This window comes from Leiobunum rupestre, chromosome 1 (assembly GCF_980474605.1).
Source record: "Leiobunum rupestre chromosome 1, qqLeiRupe1.1.hap1, whole genome shotgun sequence".
Lineage (NCBI taxonomy): Eukaryota > Metazoa > Arthropoda > Arachnida > Opiliones > Sclerosomatidae > Leiobunum > Leiobunum rupestre.
The window spans coordinates 5,358,093-5,384,794 of NC_143384.1; the positions used below are offsets into that span (position 1 = coordinate 5,358,093).

The following is a 26,702-nucleotide window of genomic DNA, read 5'->3' on the forward strand; positions in this document are numbered from 1 at the left end:
AACTCGCACCTAGTGGTCGAAAAATAATTTTTCAAAATTGGTGAAAAACATTACCGAAAACGCTCAAATTTCTCAAACTGATGTCCCCCGGTATAGAGAATTGACCTTCCAAATTTGAAATCGGTACTATAAATAGTTTTTGAAAAAAAACACTTTTCCGAGCAAAAAAAAAGACCCTGTATATACAAAAATGCGCTAAAATTGTATTCAGAGGAATTAATGAAAATGAGGGGGAAAAAATTCCAGGCGTTAAATTACCAGACTGTTATGTTCGGTGTGACATTGCCCATGTCATAAAATTAATTGTCAATTTCCCGAGCTTGAAGGGTCTTAGCCGTCCAATTAAATATTTATTTGTAAAAGCAATGGCTCAAGCCGCTAAAACCACTGACGTACACATATTAGGTAATATTTTTCAGTCTATTTTTACGGTTTGCCTTAGTTCCGAAAAGGGAAGAACTCTGACGGGGATGACGACCTTTGCACGAGAAGAATAGAGTTTTTGAGAGCCGTGGTATGCAAGGGTATTGAGGCGGCGGTTGATGCGTTGTCAGTAGAAGATGAGCAGTCTCCGATAAACGTCATGTCAGGCGAATTAGAAGACCTATGTGACGAAGTTTCGCCATTTACTTCTTGGATGAACAATATTTTAAATACATGTAAAGAAGAGATCTCTTGTCAACAACTCCAGTCGGAAAATTACGAAAACGTAGCCTTTAAACCAGAAATTGTAAAAGATATCCTAAAGTTAGCGCGCTTAATTCCCCTCTGGACGGGTATTATGAGGCCCCATTTTGGTTTCGGTAGAGACGTGCCTTTAAGTGCTTCAGTTGAAAGCAACTTTAATAACCTCAAAAATCGAGTTTTTAGTGGCCAAAATAAGTTGCCGGTGAGAATAGACACATTTCTAGAAACACACCTGAAGTATCTAAGAGGCACGATGAATTTAACTGAAGGCAGGCGACTAACTATGTCTCGAATTGGTAAGAATATTTTACTGGGCTCAAGTATTATAAGAAATTGTGTTTTACTGATAACTATTTTTATAGGTGCCTGTAGTTCACCTTCCATTGAAACTTTGGAGGAAGATTTGTCTAATGTAGGGCAGTCAGTGGAACATTTAACGGAAATATCAGGCAGAGAAACGGAATGCGAACCATTAGTGGCACCGGCCTTAGCGGAAATATCTGGCAGAGGAACGGAAACTGTGGCGCTTGATCATGAAAATGGATGCATGGTATGCCAGACAACTGGACCTCCAACTGGGGCAAGGTATTTAATTTAAAAAATAAGATATAGTTATAAATTCTATTATTGCCAAATGAATATAATTTATCGTGTAAGTAATGGAAAAATAATTTTTACAACTAAACTTTAGAAAAAAATGTAATTTACAAATTAAACCTTCATTCATCAATTTCTCAAATATTGCAGAAATTATTTAAAAATTCAAAAAAATTATACATTTGATTTCAGAAACCTGTTCACATTTTTGAATCCTGCTCCTTTCCAAAAGAAGGAGAAGAAGAAGAAGGTTATGGCCAAAAACGGATTTGTGGTATTTGCCATAAGAAACCTGAATTGGAGCTACAACGAACAAAAGACAGAACATCTTTTGAAAATTGCAGAGATCTTGGAGAACCAACTAAGAAGCGCCCAAGAACTTGCAATCTCACTTCAAATCCCGACTTCATGTACGCTAATTTACACACACGAAGTTACCTCATTCCGATAAACCTGCTAAAAAACAGTTCCAGACCAGAACATAAAGCAGTGAGGTTTAATAAAATAGATTATTCTTTGAGGAATACATGCGCGTTCGATAGCATTATTCAATTGCTTTGCGTCGATTATGTCGACAATGATCATCTAAAAGAATCTATAAACAACTCAGACGTTCCGCTTTTTAGATTTGTAGTATTTTTTATGAAACAAAAGTCAATCAGCACAAACGTCTACAAGAAAAGAATGCTCCTTTTGAAAGATATTTCGGAAATGAAACGACTTTCTGGAGGTGTTATGGAAGTTGCTTGTGAGCAATCCGTATCTGAATTGGCTAAAATATTGTTTAGAAACTGTACAGCAAGCACAGAAATTCACGAATGTACCTCGGCTGATTGTAAGAAGAATTTCTTAAAGATTAACAGACCAGTAATATGTATTGAATGCTCCCCGAATTCTATTTCATCTTTGGAACTATTAATAGTGAGGCATTTTAAATCTTCTCACCATTACGCAATTTGTCCCGAAGCAGATTGTGGTGCTGTAAAATCTTTCTACCGGAACCTAGATGGATGTGAAATTGGATTTTTTATAGAATTCAGTCAATTTGATAAAGTTTTAAACTGCGAGACATTAATGTTGGTGGCTTTAGAAAATATTCCAAGGAATATCAATGTGTTGGAAAATAAATTCAGTCTTTGTGGGGTATTAGCGTATCGGGGATCAAACGAACCTCGATCAATTGGGCATTACGTTTGTTATTCTCTAAGATCAGATAATAGTTGGATGGTGTTCGATGACCTAAAGAAGAAGGGTGAAGAATGCTCTTCAAAAATGAAAGTCTGTGTACACTTACTGTTTTTCACAGTCAGTCACCCAAAATAAAGCACATAAATTCGTTAATTTTCAAAGTGTAAGTGTTAAATTTCAATCTTATTGTTGTTCATGATGCGATAAAAAAAAAACAAATTAATAAAGGAGAAAACGCTCGGATAACTAACATAACTTTATTTTGAGTGTTAATGGCCTGACTTAAAACAAAGAGGTCATTTATATCTAAAAAAAAATTATGTTAATTATCCATGCGTTTTCTCTTTTATGCATCGATTTGTAAAAGATAAAAAGGATATTAGATTTTGTGATTAATATTACTACTCGAAGTAATTCTAACCTACTAAATGCACGAGTTTAAGTTTTAACATAGCTTTGTTAAGATTTAATTGTAATTTTATTTTTTAAATAACAAAAAAATTAAATAACTAGGATTTTTTTAAATAATCGCAAAATAATAAATCAATTAATCAATTTCCTATAGTAAAAAATTCAAGATTAAGAAATGTAAATTAAAATATATCGGCACTTTAATACTTAATTCTAAAACTGCGAGTGAAAATATACCACATATAAATAATAATAATAATTTCGCCTATACCACATACGTTTTACCATCATAGGGGACCTCATGATAGGCTTATGGTTTCACTGGAAACACGCAATACATAAGTGCAGAAGTAAATATTAGAGGTGGCCCAGTTCTAGATTTTGGAGAGGCATCACTTTCTAATGGTATATCTGCCTTAATATATTTTTGATATAAAAAAATTCCGCTGTCGAATATAATTATTTATTTTGTAACTAATAAATTATTCGATCTAACCAGTTTACATTCATCTAGCTATTTATTTTTCAAATACGTTTTACCTCTCATTAATTTTAAATATTGAACTATTCGATAAGGAAACACCAATATTCAGTAAATATTTGGATTACTCGATTTGATATTCGATCAAATTATACGGTCTAGCTAAATATATTTACACGCACCAAAAAATACAGTTAAGGTTTGGACAAAAAGATCTTTTACGAACCAAATTCACGATGTCCGGGTCAACAAAACTGCTAACATGATTGACGTGAATTTTAAGTTCGTTTAAAGCCCCAATGAATTTCGTTAGTACACCGATGGAACGAAATGCAAAGTCGACTTTAGCCACGCATCAATGTTCGTCAGGAAAGTTAGATTAACGCGTGAGATTTGATTGCTCACGCTAAAACCGTCGAATTGACAAATATGAAATTCCCCTTTACTAGAACCGAGTGCAATTCATTTTCGATTTCGGCTGGAAACAAGATAGCCATCAAAGACAATTTTTATAGTGACCAACTACCAAAAGAAGTAGTCATTGGTTTGGTAGCCCAGAACGCCTTTTACGCGATTATAAAATGCCACCCTTCAACTTCAAAAACTTCTCACTTAATCAAATAGCTTTATACGTGGACAGATCTAGCCCTTAAAACCGAACTTCAAAGAACACCTTTACATGCCTTCGTACGCTAATCAATTTCTTCAAACTGGTCAGTGGAATATTGACGAAGGCAATTTTATTGGCCGCGATGAATTCGACAATGGGATCGCCTTGTTTGTTAGAACATTCCCATCTCTATATATCGCCAACACCGACACTTCGACGGGCGAAGGGGAACACTGGTCGACTATCTACTTTTCGCGAAAAACGAACACTGAATTCTTCGAAAGCTACGGAAACCCTCCTGATTTATTTAAATTTAACGATTTTGTAGAACGAAACAGTTTAACCGTTACGTATGATTCTTATCAATTGCATGGTAGTTTTAGTAAACGTATATTTATCCGATAATAGGGAAAAATGTTTAAAATATTACAAAGATTTTCTAAAGATAAAAATGTCAATGATCATATGATTACGGAATTCATGTATAAAAAGTGCACAATAAATATTTTGATATAAAATTTTTTATTTTGTAACGTTTATCGTCGAACGGATTGAGCCACATTTTAGCTTGTCGCATCGTCCTTAATTCGTTTTTTTACTAACAATGCTCTCCATTGCCTCCATGGTTACCTTACTATTTAACAGACAATCACGCTTTTTCGCAACGCGTTTGCAGATTTCTTTGCAGGTTTGTTTCTCTCCATTGGCCGACAAGATTGAGTACAATTTTGGACGTAATCCGCAGAATTCAATAACTGGAACCCCGTGAAGCTCGTCCTTAAATTTGCCTAGTTTTTTCTTGTTAGCTTTACTCAAGAGAGGGTGGTCGCTGGGATAACCGGAGTAGTCATATTTATCAATGTCGCCGAAAACTCTTTATACATGTTTGTCTTCGGACTCAATATGAAGCGTTAGGCTGTCTGTAAAAGGACAGAAAAATATTAGTTTAAACGTAAAATGTGGTTTTTTAAAAATTCCTCACCCGTATCCGTAAAAAGAAGTTTAGCTTTTTCTTTTTACCGTGTTTAAATCACATCGTAATGAAATTCGTACATTAAAGGGTCTAATATCTAAAACCCTGTGTATATTCGGATTGTTTATTAACACTTTTTTCTTCAACCTGTGGATTCCGAAAACCTCCTTATGGAAAACAGTAAACCTCTCGAAAGCGGGAGAACTGGCTTTCTTTACTGCTTTTTCAGGAGTTTGAAGTAAATGAAAGTCGATACGGAGCCTTAGGTTCTCCATCATTTTACCTATAGAAAAAAATTTAATTAAAATTAAATTTTAAATTAAAATAAAGCTAAGTTCTTACCGAAGACTTAGTTGTTCATTAATTTGAAATAGTCCCTTTCAAAGCTGAATAGCCCTTTTGCGTTTTTCCGTATTGTAATCGATATACGGTTTCAACCAAGGTCCTTGATTGAACCTCAAAATACGATAGACTTTGGTGATTTTAAGCCCTTTACATACGTAAAATTTCCGGTGCAGTTGGGATCATCTGGGAGTGAGTGCGGATATTCCAAGTCGACCTCTAGAATATACGACTCTGATTCGTCATCGGGGTGGCTCAAAATAATGTTTTCAATGAAGTCTTCGCACGGTTTCATCCATCTGAAGTTCGACATTGGCCACGCGTCACACATTACCGTATCGTATAGATTATTCATGTCTTGAATATAATTAAAATAAAAAAAATAATAAAATTCAAAAATCTTACCCAGGTAAAGATGTAGCTGTCAGGTTTTGAAGTATCGTACGATTCTAGATATATACATAATTTTCGCTCGTGCAAACCAATGACTGATCATAGAAACCCCACCTCTGATCCCCTTTTCAATGAAATGGTGCATATCCACATCTAGAAGTAGCTAAAGTTTGACCTTGGTCATGCATAAGGCGTCTTCTCAAGCAAACCCGGGTCCGTGAAAGCGTGCGCTCGGTCCAATTAGTAGTAGTTTAGACACATTGTCTTAAAATTCTCGAAGACGTCGGCGAGTAAAAGCGTGTCGTGATAGGCTCCTTAAATACACCGAATTAGTAACAGTATTTAGAAAATAAAATTTGAAAACACCTTACCAAGGTTTTGCATCTTAAATGTACGCCAAACCTTTTGAGCATGTTCGTAATCATTGCGGCGTCCTAAATATCCTCTTCCATAACAGTAAACACCTTTGCGAAGCAAAAGTTTTACTTCATTCGGTTGGAAAACAGTGCTTAAACACGGGAACATTTTTTCACGTCCGCCTTTCGCCAGATTAGACACGAGAGTTTTCAAAATCGCAGGCACGCATCGAACGCTGTCCATGAATCTCAACCTGCCGTTAGAAGGGATACATTAAATATCCTCGTTTTTAATGACTCCAATTGTTTGCATTATCGAATGCGCGTCATACCTGTTTAATTTCAGATCATTAGTGAAAACCAAATTATATTTATAAAAATTGTTTCACCTGGAGAGGTTATGGAAAATAACCGGTATATATTTTGGCGGCTTTAGCTTGCGGTTGCAGGAGTTATGGCACGGACGTTCCTGTGTAGTGGCAATGATCTCGAACTTTAGAAAACGGTTCTGAGCCAACGTAACATTTTGAAGCGACGCGAAATGCTGTCTCCTCCGCAGCTGACAAATTCATCGGCTGGTTTCCCTTAAGTGGGTTCTTTATCTTTTTTCCTCTATCTGCAAATCACTGAGAAATTTAAATACAGCCCATTTTCCCCTATATGTTTCATGATTCTCAAAAATGCCTGAAAAGGTAAAATATTTAAAATCACATAAAAATGCACGATAGAGATAAACGTACCAATCGGTCCTACGACTACGAAGGAATATCCACACGTGACGTGTTAAGCGAGTGCGGTGGTCGATGATAGACACGGATCAGGTTAACATGTTGAAACCTTATTCATTAAAGCTTCAAAGTCTGCGTACATGACGTTGGTGCACTGAAAACATATAATATATTTTACCCAAATATAATAAAATTTATTTAATAAATACCTTTTGGTGCCATCCGAAATTTTTCAATATATCGTCCAATGGCATTTCTATACGCTGCGGACCGTGAATGCTACTATCTTTCACGTGATCGTCTCGGTTTTTTTCTGCATTTTTACCTGAGAACCGATGTAGACAGTACCGGCAGTAAAACATTGCGTGTCCGTTTTTTTAAAAAACTAGAGAGAAGTAGACTTAAACTGTTGATCAAACAGTAACGTTTTTCGCAGCCAATTGTCATCAATAACAAGACAATTTCACGGTCTTTGGTACTCTCTTCTCTCTAACATAACATGGGAACACTTATTTTTCGTAAGCGAACACGTTTATCGATAAATTGGTTATCTCTTCAAACCTTTTAAGTTTGTGGGAAAGTTATTCCCGATACGTTAGTTTCGTGTTAAAACTCTAGATAATGGCTCACGCGGTTGGGGTGATTTTTGATCGGATGTAGACGAGCTAATATCGACCATAAAAAACACTTATTATCCGTTAATTGAACGTTCACGCGGGCTTTTTTCTTCTCAAGACCGTCCGGCAACCTAAAAACGTTAGCCCCACCAACGAGCGGTAGGTACTGAATAATGTTGATCTGTAAATATAGAATTATATTTAAAATCCAACCGCTGACTCTTTTGTCATATTCTGCCATTGATTCGCCAATTTTCTTTATGCTAGAATCTATCCGACCGGGAATAACGTCAGCCTTTAGAGAACTGTGAGTTTGAACACCCTCTAAAATACGGTGTAGATTCGACTGCGGTGTCAGAGTTATCGAGTTGAAGAGTGTATCGCGGTTAAATGGTCAAATACCATTTTATGCCTGTTTTCTGTGTCAGTTTATTTCGGAGGTATTTTTCAAAGACTGCACTGTGCTGGTTAATGAATAATGTGGGATCTGTAACACCCACAGGCGCTGTAATTCTGACAGCTGAGATAGTGTCTCCTATAGAGCTGGCTTGGTCTACGGGTCTAGGTGGTACCACTGGGTAATCTGGCTCAATAGGTAGGGTTGTGGATCAGGTTGTTGAAATGGAATAGGCCGTTGGTCAAGTTGTTGGGGATCGGTGTCTTTTAGGGAATCCATATAGTCGGCTAGTCCTTTGTCATCGTCGCTAAGAAGTTCGGGGACTTTGTCGCTTCGTGGAGTGGCGCAATAAATGCATATACACAGGGCCAGATTTAAGGGAGGGCAACCGGAGCAAAAGCCCGGGACCTCCACAAGAAGGGGGCCCCCAAAATAGAAATTACTAGGTAAAATTTTCTAACTAATACCGAATGATGTGCAATATTATATTGAAAAAATCTAAATTCGGGCATCCACTCCTTTTTTGCCCCAGGGTCTCCACACCTTTATATCCGGCCCTGCATTTACATGTATATACCTCATTTAAATTCGGTGCATATGGGCCATGCAAAGCTACTGATGTCTTAAATAAATTTAGAGAAGGTATTTGTGGTTTATCATTATTAAGGATTTTTAAAATTTTATATGGATGAACCTAACACCAATTGGAGCTTCTATAAGCAATTGAAAGTAGCTTTGAAAGTCTGTGAAGATCAAAAAATATCCGAACTTTCTCGAAATGGGATCATATGGTATCTACGTTGTACATGATGCCCTTCAAATTTGCCATAAAATTGTTGTATTAAACAATGGCGTAAATAAGGGGAGGGTCTAGGTGGCCAAACACCACCCTTGGGCCTACCTTTGACTTTACTAAATTTTCACCGTCTTCTCCTCCCCATCTTAACATTCCCATACTTTTATCGATGAACCTAACAGCAATTGGAACCTCTATAGAAAATTGAAAGGAGGTTTGGAAATCAGTGAAGATCCAAAAAAATCCGAAATTGCTTGAAATGGGTTAATGTGATCTCCACGTTGTACATGGTGCCATAGAATTTATACATGTATCTCGATGAAAATAAATGCTTGTTTAAGTGGGTTTTATTAATTTTTTTTAAAGATTACTCGGCTATAAGGGCTGATTTATTGGTCGCTCAATGCACTTAAAATTTTAATAGCGATAAGCATAGGGTAGAAATGTAAAAATATAGGGTCTAGCTTATCTAATCTACATTTAGTGAAGTGGTATACAGGGTGTTTTCTTTTGCTTGCTCGAAAAAGTGATTTTTTTCAAAAACTATGTTTTCTAGAAAGTTGAAATTTGTACTGTACATTATACGTGCCAGGAGACACTTTCTTCCAAAATTGCATCTAAAAAAAAAGTTTTTTGAAAATTTAAATTTTAACCGCTAGGTGCTATATGAAAATTGTCAATAAGAAATTGTAGAGCGTCACCGAAAACGTACAAATAGCGTTGGCGCGAAAAAAATAGACGTTTTTTCACTGAAAAAATACGACTTGAAAAAGTGACCAGTTGGGCAAGCTAAAATTACCTTTTTTTTTAATTCCATTGGGAGAGTAGTGTAACTTTATGAAAGTCAGAAATTTGTAAATCTGGTGTTTAATGCAATTTGGCGTGCAGTAAAACAACACCCTGTATATCAAGGACTCTCTAGTGATCAATAATTGACTGTTATTCTAATAATAACGATTTAAAAAAAAACTAGTATACCGACTCATAAATGTTAAATTTTAATTAACCATAACTAATTATAAAAAAGTATTATTTTAAAGAAAGAAACACTGTCTGAACGTTATTAAAAGTGTATTTATTACCACACCTGTTGGGTCTTATACAACCCACAGGTATGGTAATAAATACATTTTTAATAATCTTCAGTCGTGGTCTCTTTCTTTAAAATAATTCTGATTTATACCGTCTCATAACTGTTAGGACTGTCTATAGTTGAGTGACTTCTAAATATAACCCAAATGAAATTGAACTTTTAGAGGTTGTATTTTACCCAGAAAGGAACATATTGAGAGGGTGGCACTAAAAAAAAGAAACAACTTATTTTTTTCCGATGAATAAGATTGGCACCCTCATAACTTTTCTTAAGAGCTTTCAAATACTTAAGATACTATAAAGAATGTATATCTTTCAAAGTATAATAGTAAAGTAAAGGAACCACTTTATTATTTAAAATATGTTTAATAATATTGGCACCCTAAGCTCAATATCAAGAAGTATGTGTCTTCTAAACTTCCGTCTACACTCTAAGAAAAAAAGAGTGTGCAGATTTGAACGTTTGCATGCGTAGTTCAACACTTTCTAATATTGATGACTTCACCTCAGAACAAGCGTTCGGGCTCATCAACAATTAAAAGGATGTGTGCAATTTTGAACACATTATTTCGATTAATGTTTTCATGCCCGTGTCCCCGCCAAAAAACGAAAGTCTCGAAATATTTGAGAGAGAGATACTTAAAAAAAAAGTTGGCCCGGCAGTCCCAAATAGTAGTCTCACACGAGCTTATCTAACAAATATTTGACAATTTACAAGTTATAACACACACATATATATTTATATAAATTTGGGTAATTTTTTATCTACAACAACAAATTTCATAGTCTGAAAACGAATAATTGTAACACAGCAACAAAATTCGATGAAAATGGCATTTTTTGTCGCAAAACGCATGATTTTATCGCTATGCCGCCTGACTGTAAGTTTATATACTAGTTTAGAAAATGTATATATGAGAGATAGATTTAAATTGAATTAAACGAACTTTAATTAATTATTAGAGTGGACAAAATCAAATCGAAAAAAACCATTATTCCCTAATTATCCTAATTATTGCGTAGTCCTTGAATTACCGTTTGTAAATAAAGTAGTTAATTATAAATAAAATAAAAATCAAAATGTGGCAGCGAAGACGTTTACTTTCTTCCTCCTTGCAAATATGGAAACAATACATTAATTATCTCAACCAAAAGTTACTAATAGAAAACCCTACTGACGGGAGAAAAGCAAACCCGAAAAAAAACCCCAAAAAGGAAGCAATCTACCCTTTTGCAGGTGTTCGGTTCGAAGCTGGAAACATTCGTCGATGTCGCGTCGCGCTAATTTAATTTTTTTCGGTGTGATCTCGCTAGTGCCGCACTTGGGGAGAGCCTACATTGGTAAACCTCAAACTTTCAGAATTCTTTCTTTTGTATACATTTTCCCGGCATTCTGTATTTCTGGGGTTTCCCACTAATCTCTTCGTATCCGCTGTCCGCAGGTGTGGACCTACACTTATCTTTCATTACCTATTAGTTTTTTTCGTGTCGTCTCGTTCAATCTTGGTTTAACTCGTTCAACCGAGTTCTTTATAAAGAGAGTCACCATATCTTTCACAGTCCGAAAGACTTACAGTTACAGGTAATTTAATTTGTACGCGATTTCACCATATTACGAATAAAAAAAGGCCTTTCAAGACCAAAGATTCACGGACGGTCATTTAAGTATTTCTAGCATTCAAATCTCCTACAAAGTAAGTTTCATTTATTAATATAAACCACATTATTTTGACTTCATTTGTTTTCCTATTATCTCATAAGTTTTATGAAGCAGATTTTTTATTTACGAACTATATGGGGACATTAGTTAAAAAATATTTTTCAACACTTCATTATGTACAACAATATAATTATTATTCTGCCTGTCACCCTGTAAATTTACCTGCCCTCTATACTCCTCCTTCCATGTAGGCCTACCGCAGAAATAATCCTCTTGCATTTAGGCATACTGTATAACCAGTTTGTTCTGCGGTAAGCCTAAATGCAAAGGGAGAGTATAGAAGGCCAGTAAATTTACAGGGTGACAGGCAAAAGAGATTATAGGCCTTAAAATGTTTAAAAATATTAATTTTAGGTTTTATTTAATAAATAAAATTATGATGCAAAATTAGATCAATAGTTGATTTTATAAAATGTCTTTACGCTTGCCAACTTGTTGAAATGTTGCCCTGGAATAGTTCGGCCAATGCCTAAGAATAATGAGTTCATAAGCTCTTTAGTGGGAGAGAAAACGGATCCACAGCTGAAGCGGGGCGGAAACATTTCAACAAGATGGCCAAGGTTATTTTTTAAAAAGAACTATTGATTAATTTTTTTGCACTTTATCGCCTTTAACAAAAAATTTGTTATTTTTAAAAATGGTAGAAATTATAACTACACATTTTTGTGCAAATTTCTTTAATTATCGCTGAGCTGTAATGCGTAATTATAATTGCCCTTAATTTATTTAGTTAAATTTGGGGAGATATGGCTGGAAGGAGAAAAACGTCAGACGAGGATATTGAGCGAATTATAAATATATATAATATAAATCCGAGATATACCACGAGAGATCTCGATATGTGACTGGGAAAAATTTTGAAGTATGGTTGAAGATATCAGAAGAAATTGGAGGTATCAAGAGCGCTTTGGCTCTTTATACAATTGTTTACAAGAATATGTACAATTGTTTGGAAAAACTGGGATTTCACCAGAGCTCAGAAAAGACATCTTCGGACGATGAAAACGTATCTTCCACACATATTTCAGAAGTAGTTGAGGAAGAATGTTCATCGTCTGAATTTGAGGAAGAATCATCGTTGTCAGAAGTCGAGGATGGGGCCGATGGAGAAAATGAAACTGATAACTCATACGCGGAACACTTTGAGGACAAGCAGGATGAGAACACGGTTTTCAGTCATATGGAGTTTGTGATTACTCTAACAGCGGAAGAGTATGCTAAAATGAGGCCAGAAAAGAAATTGTATAGATGTCGTGATGAAAGGAGAAATAACTCTCAGAGGGAATATCTACAGTTTAAAATAGGTAGTCTTGTTTTATATAAAAAATTAAAACAATATTGGAAACCTTTTTGTTTTTATCCAGGAGCGTGGTCTAACATAATATTCGATCACTTCTATGAACATACGAAAGGAAAACTTCGAGGCCCAATTATATTTAAACGAGCTCGTGTGTATTCTCGTGGGCAGATTTATGCCAAATTTTTGGGTAATTGCAAGGAATGCCACTCCAAGTTCACCGGCGTCATTAAGGAGGAACCACAAAATAATTCCAGAGTTCATATTAAATGCAACTTTATAGGTGATTATCAAATGGACCATCAGCAAAAGGTAAAAATAAATCCAAATTCTTATAGGTAGCTTGCTTGACGCGTCATAGACCAGCGTCGTAGCTTAAAAATGTATGCCATAACAATGTCATAGATCACGCGGAAAACCTCTTGTGCTAATTAATAATAATAACTTGATTATCCATAATTTCATGGCAAAACTTTCGAAACTATAGTAACTGACGTAGGCAACATCCACGAGCAAGCTTCCTATATTCATGTATCACATAAGTAGACAAGACGGCCCAGCCGGAATTAGTTTCATATCGACGCATAGTATCAAAGGTTAAATAGTTAAGCTACCTTCGATGTCTTACGACGTGCCATAATAATCCAATATAATTAATTTACAACGTCTAAAAATATTCCAATTATAACATATCGAAAGAAATTAGCTAATTCAAACATCCCGCCAAACTAACTGCTCGATGTGTAGCTCCATCTACCACGTCGTCTCTTGCCACGATGCCCACGCCGACGCCTACGACAAACAACACTTAAAGGGAGTATAACCCCTCTTGTTTGGTAGGGTACGCTTAGACTACACCGACTAGCTCCTACAAGCCTTCCTACTACTTCCTTGCCCCCCGCTAGGAAGGCTTGTGGAAGCTAGTCGGTATAGTCTAAGCGCACCCTACCAAACAAGAGGGGTTATACTCCCTTTAACGACATTCCGTCCATGGCAATAGTGACACTTCGAATATATATTCGATGTGAAACTAAAAAGGGAAAATCCGTGGCTAGTCGGTAAACATTTTCGGAAAATGTCGTTTACTCGATTTCATCCTTAGTGTGAATCGTTGACCCATCCAGCTGGTTTTTATATTATAAATAATGGCTTAATGGACTTACATTCAGTGAAATTCCACTTCTTTTAGAAATTTTTAATTAAAGCTTTTAACTTACGAACATTTAGCGCAGAGAGGTTTAAACTAAATTATAATTTTCACCGTTTAGGGAACGAGGCCTCTTTCTGGAATCAAAAGGGCGGAAGTCATAGAGCAGAGCAATAACGGCATGAATGCCTCAATGATTCGAGCCCTTAAAGCCAATGATTCTATGAGATTTGGAGATGAAATTCCCCCCAATATTCCTTCTCTCGGGACCATCAGAGTCGCTGCTGCTAACGACAGAAAAACTAAGCGCTTAGATAATAATCCATTAAATGCGGTGTTTTTGATGATGGCGGATAGGGCATATGAAGGAGGTATAAGATCAGTCTCTTTGAAAAAATTTCACATTCATTATTGGCTGCCATCACAAAATCACGTTTATCAGAATTATTTTCGTAAGAATCGTCAAACTGCAAAATTATCAATAGATGCGACAGGTAGTGTAGCTCATAGAATTCTACTGCCATGGCAAGAGAAAACATCACACATCTTTCTCTACGAAGCCACCGTTCACGATGAAGAAACAAACGAACAATTTTCTGTGGCTAATATGCTCTCAGAAGGACACACTACCGACGACATATCCTTTTGGCTGTCGTCATGGCTGAAAACTGTCAGTGACTGCCAGCCGAAAGAAGTAGTAACCGACATGTCTCTGGCATTAATATACACCGTGACGAAAACTTTCAGTGGCTGTTCGTCACTAGCAACATACAGGGTCTTTTTTTTTGCTCGGAAAAGTGTTTTTTTTCAAAAACTATTTATAGTACCGATTTCAAATATGGAAGGTCAATTCTCTATACCGGGGGACATCAGTTTGAGAAATTTGAGCGTTTTCGGTAATGTTTTTCACCAATTTTGAAAAATTATTTTTCGACCACTAGGTGCGAGATAAAAAATTTCTATTATAAAGTTGTAGGCCGTCATCGAAAACCCTTAAAAATTGTTCACTCGACGAAAAACAATTTATTTATCAGTGAAAATTCGAGCTTGAAAAATTTACAAGTTGGTGAAGCCAAATTACGATTGTTTGAAACGATAATTGAAACCGAATTACCTAATCCAGTTGAAACTTTGGTTAAAAAAACGACCGGATTTAAAAAACACGAGGCTATAGGTCAATCCTAAACATGCATTGGGTATTTAAAGGAAAACTTTGGGAGATTATTATCAGTGTTTGATAATATTTCGAACAATGCCTCGTTATTCAGTAGCTGAGCGTACCGAGATAGTTGCCATTTACTATGGAGAAGCAGCGCAAAACCTTAGAAGAGTGACTGAAATCTTCGCAGAAAGACATCCAAATGGAGCACCATCTGTAAATACAGTAAGACGAGCAATTCACGATTTCAATCAATTTGGTAACTTGCAACCTAGGTTTCGCGGATTGGGTCAACCGGATTTAGACTTCGAGAACAATGTACTCGCGTACTTTGTGGCATATCCTCGTCACAGTTGCGCTAACGCCGCTGCTGATTTGGGTTGTTCTGCAAATCGTGTGTGGAAAATTCTTCGTAAGAATCGCTATCACCCATACAGAGCTACGCTCCACCAAGGACTAATTGACGGAGACCATCAAAGACGTTATGAATTTAGCAACTGGTTACTAAATGCTAATTTTTGCGCCATGTTTTGTTCTCCGACGAAGCGTCATTTTCTAGAGATGGGCCCTTTAATCATCAAAACAGCCATCTTTGGTCTGACATCAACCCACATTGGGGTTTTGAATATCATCACCAGGTTCAATTTGAACGGGTCAATGTTTGGGTTGGACTTGTTGGAAACCGTTTGATTGGTCCCTTTTTCCTGCCGACGAACCTCAACGGCCAAAGGTATTTACATTTTCTACAGAACGAACTGAGTGACGCAATCGACGACCTTCCATTGGCTGAAAGACGTCAGTTGTGGTTTCAGCAAGATGGCGCCCCTCCGCATTTTTCCCGGCAAGTAACTGAGCACCTCAACAACGAGTTTCCTGAAAGGTGGATAGGGAGAAATGGTCCAGTGCATTGGCCAGCAAGGTCACCTGACCTAACACCGCTGGATTATTTTATCTGGGGATTCGTTAAAGCAAAGGTATACGCCACGCCCATTGAAACTAGGGAGGAACTCATTAGACGAATAATCAGTGCTTGCCGAGACGTCACACCAGAAATGGTAGAGAAAGCGTTTGAGAACTTAATTGTCCGCGCACAAACCTGTGTTGCAGCCAATGGTGATATTATTGAAAATGTTTTGTAAAAATTTATGTGAATAAAATATCTGCATTTAAAAACTAAACGTGTACATTTTTTCAAGTGTGAAAACTCTACTACGTTTGTATTAGACTTGTTCCCTTTTCAATTATCGTTTCAAACAATCGTAATTTGGCTTCACCAACTTGTAAATTTTTCAAGCTCGAATTTTCACTGATAAATAAGTTGTTTTTCGTCGAGTGAACAATTTTTAAGGGTTTTCGATGACGGCCTACAACTTTATAATAGAAATTTTTTAACTCGCACCTAGTGGTCGAAAAATAATTTTTCAAAATTGGTGAAAAACATTACCGAAAACGCTCAAATTTCTCAAACTGATGTCCCCCGGTATAGAGAATTGACCTTCCAAATTTGAAATCGGTACTATAAATAGTTTTTGAAAAAAAACACTTTTCCGAGCAAAAAAAAAGACCCTGTATATACAAAAATGCGCTAAAATTGTATTCAGAGGAATTAATGAAAATGAGGGGGAAAAAATTCCAGGCGTTAAATTACCAGACTGTTATGTTCGGTGTGACATTGCCCATGTCATAAAATTAATTGTCAATTTCCCGAGCTTGAAGGGTCTTAGCCGTCCAATTAAATATTTATTTGTAAAAGCAATGGCTCAAGCCGCTAAAACCACTGACGTACACATATTAGGTAATATTTTTCAGTCTATTTTTACGGTTTGCCTTAGTTCCGAAAAGGGAAGAACTCTGACGGGGATGACGACCTTTGCACGAGAAGAATAGAGTTTTTGAGAGCCGTGGTATGCAAGGGTATTGAGGCGGCGGTTGATGCGTTGTCAGTAGAAGATGAGCAGTCTCCGATAAACGTCATGTCAGGCGAATTAGAAGACCTATGTGACGAAGTTTCGCCATTTACTTCTTGGATGAACAATATTTTAAATACATGTAAAGAAGAGATCTCTTGTCAACAACTCCAGTCGGAAAATTACGAAAACGTAGCCTTTAAACCAGAAATTGTAAAAGATATCCTAAAGTTAGCGCGCTTAATTCCCCTCTGGACGGGTATTATGAGGCCCCATTTTGGTTTCGGTAGAGACGTGCCTTTAAGTGCTTCAGTTGAAAGCAACTTTAATAACCTCAAAAATCGAGTTTTTAGTGGCCAAAATAAGTTGCCGGTGAGAATAGACACATTTCTAGAAACACACCTGAAGTATCTAAGAGGCACGATGAATTTAACTGAAGGCAGGCGACTAACTATGTCTCGAATTGGTAAGAATATTTTACTGGGCTCAAGTATTATAAGAAATTGTGTTTTACTGATAACTATTTTTATAGGTGCCTGTAGTTCACCTTCCATTGAAACTTTGGAGGAAGATTTGTCTAATGTAGGGCAGTCAGTGGAACATTTAACGGAAATATCAGGCAGAGAAACGGAATGCGAACCATTAGTGGCACCGGCCTTAGCGGAAATATCTGGCAGAGGAACGGAAACTGTGGCGCTTGATCATGAAAATGGATGCATGGTATGCCAGACAACTGGACCTCCAACTGGGGCAAGGTATTTAATTTAAAAAATAAGATATAGTTATAAATTCTATTATTGCCAAATGAATATAATTTATCGTGTAAGTAATGGAAAAATAATTTTTACAACTAAACTTTAGAAAAAAATGTAATTTACAAATTAAACCTTCATTCATCAATTTCTCAAATATTGCAGAAATTATTTAAAAATTCAAAAAAATTATACATTTGATTTCAGAAACCTGTTCACATTTTTGAATCCTGCTCCTTTCCAAAAGAAGGAGAAGAAGAAGAAGGTTATGGCCAAAAACGGATTTGTGGTATTTGCCATAAGAAACCTGAATTGGAGCTACAACGAACAAAAGACAGAACATCTTTTGAAAATTGCAGAGATCTTGGAGAACCAACTAAGAAGCGCCCAAGAACTTGCAATCTCACTTCAAATCCCGACTTCATGTACGCTAATTTACACACACGAAGTTACCTCATTCCGATAAACCTGCTAAAAAACAGTTCCAGACCAGAACATAAAGCAGTGAGGTTTAATAAAATAGATTATTCTTTGAGGAATACATGCGCGTTCGATAGCATTATTCAATTGCTTTGCGTCGATTATGTCGACAATGATCATCTAAAAGAATCTATAAACAACTCAGACGTTCCGCTTTTTAGATTTGTAGTATTTTTTATGAAACAAAAGTCAATCAGCACAAACGTCTACAAGAAAAGAATGCTCCTTTTGAAAGATATTTCGGAAATGAAACGACTTTCTGGAGGTGTTATGGAAGTTGCTTGTGAGCAATCCGTATCTGAATTGGCTAAAATATTGTTTAGAAACTGTACAGCAAGCACAGAAATTCACGAATGTACCTCGGCTGATTGTAAGAAGAATTTCTTAAAGATTAACAGACCAGTAATATGTATTGAATGCTCCCCGAATTCTATTTCATCTTTGGAACTATTAATAGTGAGGCATTTTAAATCTTCTCACCATTACGCAATTTGTCCCGAAGCAGATTGTGGTGCTGTAAAATCTTTCTACCGGAACCTAGATGGATGTGAAATTGGATTTTTTATAGAATTCAGTCAATTTGATAAAGTTTTAAACTGCGAGACATTAATGTTGGTGGCTTTAGAAAATATTCCAAGGAATATCAATGTGTTGGAAAATAAATTCAGTCTTTGTGGGGTATTAGCGTATCGGGGATCAAACGAACCTCGATCAATTGGGCATTACGTTTGTTATTCTCTAAGATCAGATAATAGTTGGATGGTGTTCGATGACCTAAAGAAGAAGGGTGAAGAATGCTCTTCAAAAATGAAAGTCTGTGTACACTTACTGTTTTTCACAGTCAGTCACCCAAAATAAAGCACATAAATTCGTTAATTTTCAAAGTGTAAGTGTTAAATTTCAATCTTATTGTTGTTCATGATGCGATAAAAAAAAAACAAATTAATAAAGGAGAAAACGCTCGGATAACTAACATAACTTTATTTTGAGTGTTAATGGCCTGACTTAAAACAAAGAGGTCATTTATATCTAAAAAAAAATTATGTTAATTATCCATGCGTTTTCTCTTTTATGCATCGATTTGTAAAAGATAAAAAGGATATTAGATTTTGTGATTAATATTACTACTCGAAGTAATTCTAACCTACTAAATGCACGAGTTTAAGTTTTAACATAGCTTTGTTAAGATTTAATTGTAATTTTATTTTTTAAATAACAAAAAAATTAAATAACTAGGATTTTTTTAAATAATCGCAAAATAATAAATCAATTAATCAATTTCCTATAGTAAAAAATTCAAGATTAAGAAATGTAAATTAAAATATATCGGCACTTTAATACTTAATTCTAAAACTGCGAGTGAAAATATACCACATATAAATAATAATAATAATTTCGCCTATACCACATACGTTTTACCATCATAGGGGACCTCATGATAGGCTTATGGTTTCACTGGAAACACGCAATACATAAGTGCAGAAGTAAATATTAGAGGTGGCCCAGTTCTAGATTTTGGAGAGGCATCACTTTCTAATGGTATATCTGCCTTAATATATTTTTGATATAAAAAAATTCCGCTGTCGAATATAATTATTTATTTTGTAAATAAATAAATTATTCGATCTAACCAGTTTACATTCATCTAGCTATTTATTTTTCAAATACGTTTTACCTCTCATTAATTTCAAATATTGAACTATTCGATAAGGAAACACCAATATTCAGTAAATATTTGGATTACTCGATTTGATATTCGATCAAATTATACGGTCTAGCTAAATATATTTACACGCACCAAAAAATACAGTTAAGGTTTGGACAAAAAGATCTTTTACGAACCAAATTCACGATGTCCGGGTCAACAAAACTGCTAACATGATTGACGTGAATTTTAAGTTCGTTTAAAGCCCCAATGAATTTCGTTAGTACACCGATGGAACGAAATGCAAAGTCGACTTTAGCCACGCATCAATGTTCGTCAGGAAAGTTAGATTAACGCGTGAGATTTGATTGCTCACGCTAAAACCGTCGAATTGACAAATATGAAATTCCCCTTTACTAGAACCGAGTGCAATTCATTTTCGATTTCGGCTGGAAACAAGATAGCCATCAAAGACAATTTTTATAGTGACCAACTACCAAAAGAAGTAGTCATTGGTTTGGTAGCCCAGAACGCCTTTTACGCGATTATAAAATGCCACCCTTCAACTTCAAAAACTTCTCACTTAATCAAATAGCTTTATACGTGGACAGATCTAGCCCTTAAAACCGAACTTCAAAGAACACCTTTACATGCCTTCGTACGCTAATCAATTTCTTCAAACTGGTCAGTGGAATATTGACGAAGGCAATTTTATTGGCCGCGATGAATTCGACAATGGGATCGCCTTGTTTGTTAGAACATTCCCATCTCTATATATCGCCAACACCGACACTTCGACGGGCGAAGGGGAACACTGGTCGACTATCTACTTTTCGCGAAAAACGAACACTGAATTCTTCGAAAGCTACGGAAACCCTCCTGATTTATTTAAATTTAACGATTTTGTAGAACGAAACAGTTTAACCGTTACGTATGATTCTTATCAATTGCATGGTAGTTTTAGTAAACGTATATTTATCCGATAATAGGGAAAAATGTTTAAAATATTACAAAGATTTTCTAAAGATAAAAATGTCAATGATCATATGATTACGGAATTCATGTATAAAAAGTGCACAATAAATATTTTGATATAAAATTTTTTATTTTGTAACGTTTATCGTCGAACGGATTGAGCCACATTTTAGCTTGTCGCATCGTCCTTAATTCGTTTTTTTACTAACAATGCTCTCCATTGCCTCCATGGTTACCTTACTATTTAACAGACAATCACGCTTTTTCGCAACGCGTTTGCAGATTTCTTTGCAGGTTTGTTTCTCTCCATTGGCCGACAAGATTGAGTACAATTTTGGACGTAATCCGCAGAATTCAATAACTGGAACCCCGTGAAGCTCGTCCTTAAATTTGCCTAGTTTTTTCTTGTTAGCTTTACTCAAGAGAGGGTGGTCGCTGGGATAACCGGAGTAGTCATATTTATCAATGTCGCCGAAAACTCTTTATACATGTTTGTCTTCGGACTCAATATGAAGCGTTAGGCTGTCTGTAAAAGGACAGAAAAATATTAGTTTAAACGTAAAATGTGGTTTTTTAAAAATTCCTCACCCGTATCCGTAAAAAGAAGTTTAGCTTTTTCTTTTTACCGTGTTTAAATCACATCGTAATGAAATTCGTACATTAAAGGGTCTAATATCTAAAACCCTGTGTATATTCGGATTGTTTATTAACACTTTTTTCTTCAACCTGTGGATTCCGAAAACCTCCTTATGGAAAACAGTAAACCTCTCGAAAGCGGGAGAACTGGCTTTCTTTACTGCTTTTTCAGGAGTTTGAAGTAAATGAAAGTCGATACGGAGCCTTAGGTTCTCCATCATTTTACCTATAGAAAAAAATTTAATTAAAATTAAATTTTAAATTAAAATAAAGCTAAGTTCTTACCGAAGACTTAGTTGTTCATTAATTTGAAATAGTCCCTTTCAAAGCTGAATAGCCCTTTTGCGTTTTTCCGTATTGTAATCGATATACGGTTTCAACCAAGGTCCTTGATTGAACCTCAAAATACGATAGACTTTGGTGATTTTAAGCCCTTTACATACGTAAAATTTCCGGTGCAGTTGGGATCATCTGGGAGTGAGTGCGGATATTCCAAGTCGACCTCTAGAATATACGACTCTGATTCGTCATCGGGGTGGCTCAAAATAATGTTTTCAATGAAGTCTTCGCACGGTTTCATCCATCTGAAGTTCGACATTGGCCACGCGTCACACATTACCGTATCGTATAGATTATTCATGTCTTGAATATAATTAAAATAAAAAAAATAATAAAATTCAAAAATCTTACCCAGGTAAAGATGTAGCTGTCAGGTTTTGAAGTATCGTACGATTCTAGATATATACATAATTTTCGCTCGTGCAAACCAATGACTGATCATAGAAACCCCACCTCTGATCCCCTTTTCAATGAAATGGTGCATATCCACATCTAGAAGTAGCTAAAGTTTGACCTTGGTCATGCATAAGGCGTCTTCTCAAGCAAACCCGGGTCCGTGAAAGCGTGCGCTCGGTCCAATTAGTAGTAGTTTAGACACATTGTCTTAAAATTCTCGAAGACGTCGGCGAGTAAAAGCGTGTCGTGATAGGCTCCTTAAATACACCGAATTAGTAACAGTATTTAGAAAATAAAATTTGAAAACACCTTACCAAGGTTTTGCATCTTAAATGTACGCCAAACCTTTTGAGCATGTTCGTAATCATTGCGGCGTCCTAAATATCCTCTTCCATAACAGTAAACACCTTTGCGAAGCAAAAGTTTTACTTCATTCGGTTGGAAAACAGTGCTTAAACACGGGAACATTTTTTCACGTCCGCCTTTCGCCAGATTAGACACGAGAGTTTTCAAAATCGCAGGCACGCATCGAACGCTGTCCATGAATCTCAACCTGCCGTTAGAAGGGATACATTAAATATCCTCGTTTTTAATGACTCCAATTGTTTGCATTATCGAATGCGCGTCATACCTGTTTAATTTCAGATCATTAGTGAAAACCAAATTATATTTATAAAAATTGTTTCACCTGGAGAGGTTATGGAAAATAACCGGTATATATTTTGGCGGCTTTAGCTTGCGGTTGCAGGAGTTATGGCACGGACGTTCCTGTGTAGTGGCAATGATCTCGAACTTTAGAAAACGGTTCTGAGCCAACGTAACATTTTGAAGCGACGCGAAATGCTGTCTCCTCCGCAGCTGACAAATTCATCGGCTGGTTTCCCTTAAGTGGGTTCTTTATCTTTTTTCCTCTATCTGCAAATCACTGAGAAATTTAAATACAGCCCATTTTCCCCTATATGTTTCATGATTCTCAAAAATGCCTGAAAAGGTAAAATATTTAAAATCACATAAAAATGCACGATAGAGATAAACGTACCAATCGGTCCTACGACTACGAAGGAATATCCACACGTGACGTGTTAAGCGAGTGCGGTGGTCGATGATAGACACGGATCAGGTTAACATGTTGAAACCTTATTCATTAAAGCTTCAAAGTCTGCGTACATGACGTTGGTGCACTGAAAACATATAATATATTTTACCCAAATATAATAAAATTTATTTAATAAATACCTTTTGGTGCCATCCGAAATTTTTCAATATATCGTCCAATGGCATTTCTATACGCTGCGGACCGTGAATGCTACTATCTTTCACGTGATCGTCTCGGTTTTTTTCTGCATTTTTACCTGAGAACCGATGTAGACAGTACCGGCAGTAAAACATTGCGTGTCCGTTTTTTTAAAAAACTAGAGAGAAGTAGACTTAAACTGTTGATCAAACAGTAACGTTTTTCGCAGCCAATTGTCATCAATAACAAGACAATTTCACGGTCTTTGGTACTCTCTTCTCTCTAACATAACATGGGAACACTTATTTTTCGTAAGCGAACACGTTTATCGATAAATTGGTTATCTCTTCAAACCTTTTAAGTTTGTGGGAAAGTTATTCCCGATACGTTAGTTTCGTGTTAAAACTCTAGATAATGGCTCACGCGGTTGGGGTGATTTTTGATCGGATGTAGACGAGCTAATATCGACCATAAAAAACACTTATTATCCGTTAATTGAACGTTCACGCGGGCTTTTTTCTTCTCAAGACCGTCCGGCAACCTAAAAACGTTAGCCCCACCAACGAGCGGTAGGTACTGAATAATGTTGATCTGTAAATATAGAATTATATTTAAAATCCAACCGCTGACTCTTTTGTCATATTCTGCCATTGATTCGCCAATTTTCTTTATGCTAGAATCTATCCGACCGGGAATAACGTCAGCCTTTAGAGAACTGTGAGTTTGAACACCCTCTAAAATACGGTGTAGATTCGACTGCGGTGTCAGAGTTATCGAGTTGAAGAGTGTATCGCGGTTAAATGGTCAAATACCATTTTATGCCTGTTTTCTGTGTCAGTTTATTTCGGAGGTATTTTTCAAAGACTGCACTGTGCTGGTTAATGAATAATGTGGGATCTGTAACACCCACAGGCGCTGTAATTCTGACAGCTGAGATAGTGTCTCCTATAGAGCTGGCTTGGTCTACGGGTCTAGGTGGTACCACTGGGTAATCTGGCTCAATAGGTAGGGTTGTGGATCAGGTTGTTGAAATGGAATAGGCCGTTGGTCAAGTTGTTGGGGATCGGTGTCTTTTAGGGAATCCATATAGTCGGCTAGTCCTTTGTCATCGTCGCTAAGAAGTTCGGGGACTTTGTCGCTTCGTGGAGTGGCGCAATAAATGCATATACACAGGGCCAGATTTAAGGGAGGGCAACCGGAGCAAAAGCCCGGGACCTCCACAAGAAGGGGGCCCCCAAAATAGAAATTACTAGGTAAAATTTTCTAACTAATACCGAATGATGTGCAATATTATATTGAAAAAATCTAAATTCGGGCATCCACTCCTTTTTTGCCCCAGGGTCTCCACACCTTTATATCCGGCCCTGCATTTACATGTATATACCTCATTTAAATTCGGTGCATATGGGCCATGCAAAGCTACTGATGTCTTAAATAAATTTAGAGAAGGTATTTGTGGTTTATCATTATTAAGGATTTTTAAAATTTTATATGGATGAACCTAACACCAATTGGAGCTTCTATAAGCAATTGAAAGTAGCTTTGAAAGTCTGTGAAGATCAAAAAATATCCGAACTTTCTCGAAATGGGATCATATGGTATCTACGTTGTACATGATGCCCTTCAAATTTGCCATAAAATTGTTGTATTAAACAATGGCGTAAATAAGGGGAGGGTCTAGGTGGCCAAACACCACCCTTGGGCCTACCTTTGACTTTACTAAATTTTCACCGTCTTCTCCTCCCCATCTTAACATTCCCATACTTTTATCGATGAACCTAACAGCAATTGGAACCTCTATAGAAAATTGAAAGGAGGTTTGGAAATCAGTGAAGATCCAAAAAAATCCGAAATTGCTTGAAATGGGTTAATGTGATCTCCACGTTGTACATGGTGCCATAGAATTTATACATGTATCTCGATGAAAATAAATGCTTGTTTAAGTGGGTTTTATTAATTTTTTTTAAAGATTACTCGGCTATAAGGGCTGATTTATTGGTCGCTCAATGCACTTAAAATTTTAATAGCGATAAGCATAGGGTAGAAATGTAAAAATATAGGGTCTAGCTTATCTAATCTACATTTAGTGAAGTGGTATACAGGGTGTTTTCTTTTGCTTGCTCGAAAAAGTGATTTTTTTCAAAAACTATGTTTTCTAGAAAGTTGAAATTTGTACTGTACATTATACGTGCCAGGAGACACTTTCTTCCAAAATTGCATCTAAAAAAAAAGTTTTTTGAAAATTTAAATTTTAACCGCTAGGTGCTATATGAAAATTGTCAATAAGAAATTGTAGAGCGTCACCGAAAACGTACAAATAGCGTTGGCGCGAAAAAAATAGACGTTTTTTCACTGAAAAAATACGACTTGAAAAAGTGACCAGTTGGGCAAGCTAAAATTACCTTTTTTTTTAATTCCATTGGGAGAGTAGTGTAACTTTATGAAAGTCAGAAATTTGTAAATCTGGTGTTTAATGCAATTTGGCGTGCAGTAAAACAACACCCTGTATATCAAGGACTCTCTAGTGATCAATAATTGACTGTTATTCTAATAATAACGATTTAAAAAAAAACTAGTATACCGACTCATAAATGTTAAATTTTAATTAACCATAACTAATTATAAAAAAGTATTATTTTAAAGAAAGAAACACTGTCTGAACGTTATTAAAAGTGTATTTATTACCACACCTGTTGGGTCTTATACAACCCACAGGTATGGTAATAAATACATTTTTAATAATCTTCAGTCGTGGTCTCTTTCTTTAAAATAATTCTGATTTATACCGTCTCATAACTGTTAGGACTGTCTATAGTTGAGTGACTTCTAAATATAACCCAAATGAAATTGAACTTTTAGAGGTTGTATTTTACCCAGAAAGGAACATATTGAGAGGGTGGCACTAAAAAAAAGAAACAACTTATTTTTTTCCGATGAATAAGATTGGCACCCTCATAACTTTTCTTAAGAGCTTTCAAATACTTAAGATACTATAAAGAATGTATATCTTTCAAAGTATAATAGTAAAGTAAAGGAACCACTTTATTATTTAAAATATGTTTAATAATATTGGCACCCTAAGCTCAATATCAAGAAGTATGTGTCTTCTAAACTTCCGTCTACACTCTAAGAAAAAAAGAGTGTGCAGATTTGAACGTTTGCATGCGTAGTTCAACACTTTCTAATATTGATGACTTCACCTCAGAACAAGCGTTCGGGCTCATCAACAATTAAAAGGATGTGTGCAATTTTGAACACATTATTTCGATTAATGTTTTCATGCCCGTGTCCCCGCCAAAAAACGAAAGTCTCGAAATATTTGAGAGAGAGATACTTAAAAAAAAAGT

General features: G+C 36.0%; 1 protein-coding gene and 4 long non-coding RNA genes across 5 annotated transcripts in view; all 5 read right to left on the reverse strand.

Annotated features, from left to right (window-relative positions):
- Positions 1-26,702, reverse strand: part of LOC149960461 (uncharacterized) — a 57,483-nt gene that overhangs the window by 15,906 nt on the left and 14,875 nt on the right. The window lies entirely within an intron of this gene.
- LOC149960464 (uncharacterized) lies at positions 5,018-6,085 on the reverse strand. Its single transcript, XR_016478180.1, has 3 exons — positions 5,695-6,085; positions 5,290-5,588; positions 5,018-5,230 (listed from the first exon to the last, which is right to left on the reverse strand). It is a non-coding gene; the product is annotated as an uncharacterized LOC149960464 (long non-coding RNA).
- On the reverse strand, positions 6,185-7,102 carry LOC149960465 (uncharacterized). Its single transcript, XR_016478191.1, has 4 exons — positions 6,976-7,102; positions 6,779-6,920; positions 6,428-6,722; positions 6,185-6,292 (listed from the first exon to the last, which is right to left on the reverse strand). It is a non-coding gene; the product is annotated as an uncharacterized LOC149960465 (long non-coding RNA).
- On the reverse strand, positions 21,400-22,467 carry LOC149960466 (uncharacterized). The gene is made up of 3 exons (XR_016478215.1): positions 22,077-22,467; positions 21,672-21,970; positions 21,400-21,612 (listed from the first exon to the last, which is right to left on the reverse strand). It is a non-coding gene; the product is annotated as an uncharacterized LOC149960466 (long non-coding RNA).
- On the reverse strand, positions 22,567-23,484 carry LOC149960467 (uncharacterized). The gene is made up of 4 exons (XR_016478238.1): positions 23,358-23,484; positions 23,161-23,302; positions 22,810-23,104; positions 22,567-22,674 (listed from the first exon to the last, which is right to left on the reverse strand). It is a non-coding gene; the product is annotated as an uncharacterized LOC149960467 (long non-coding RNA).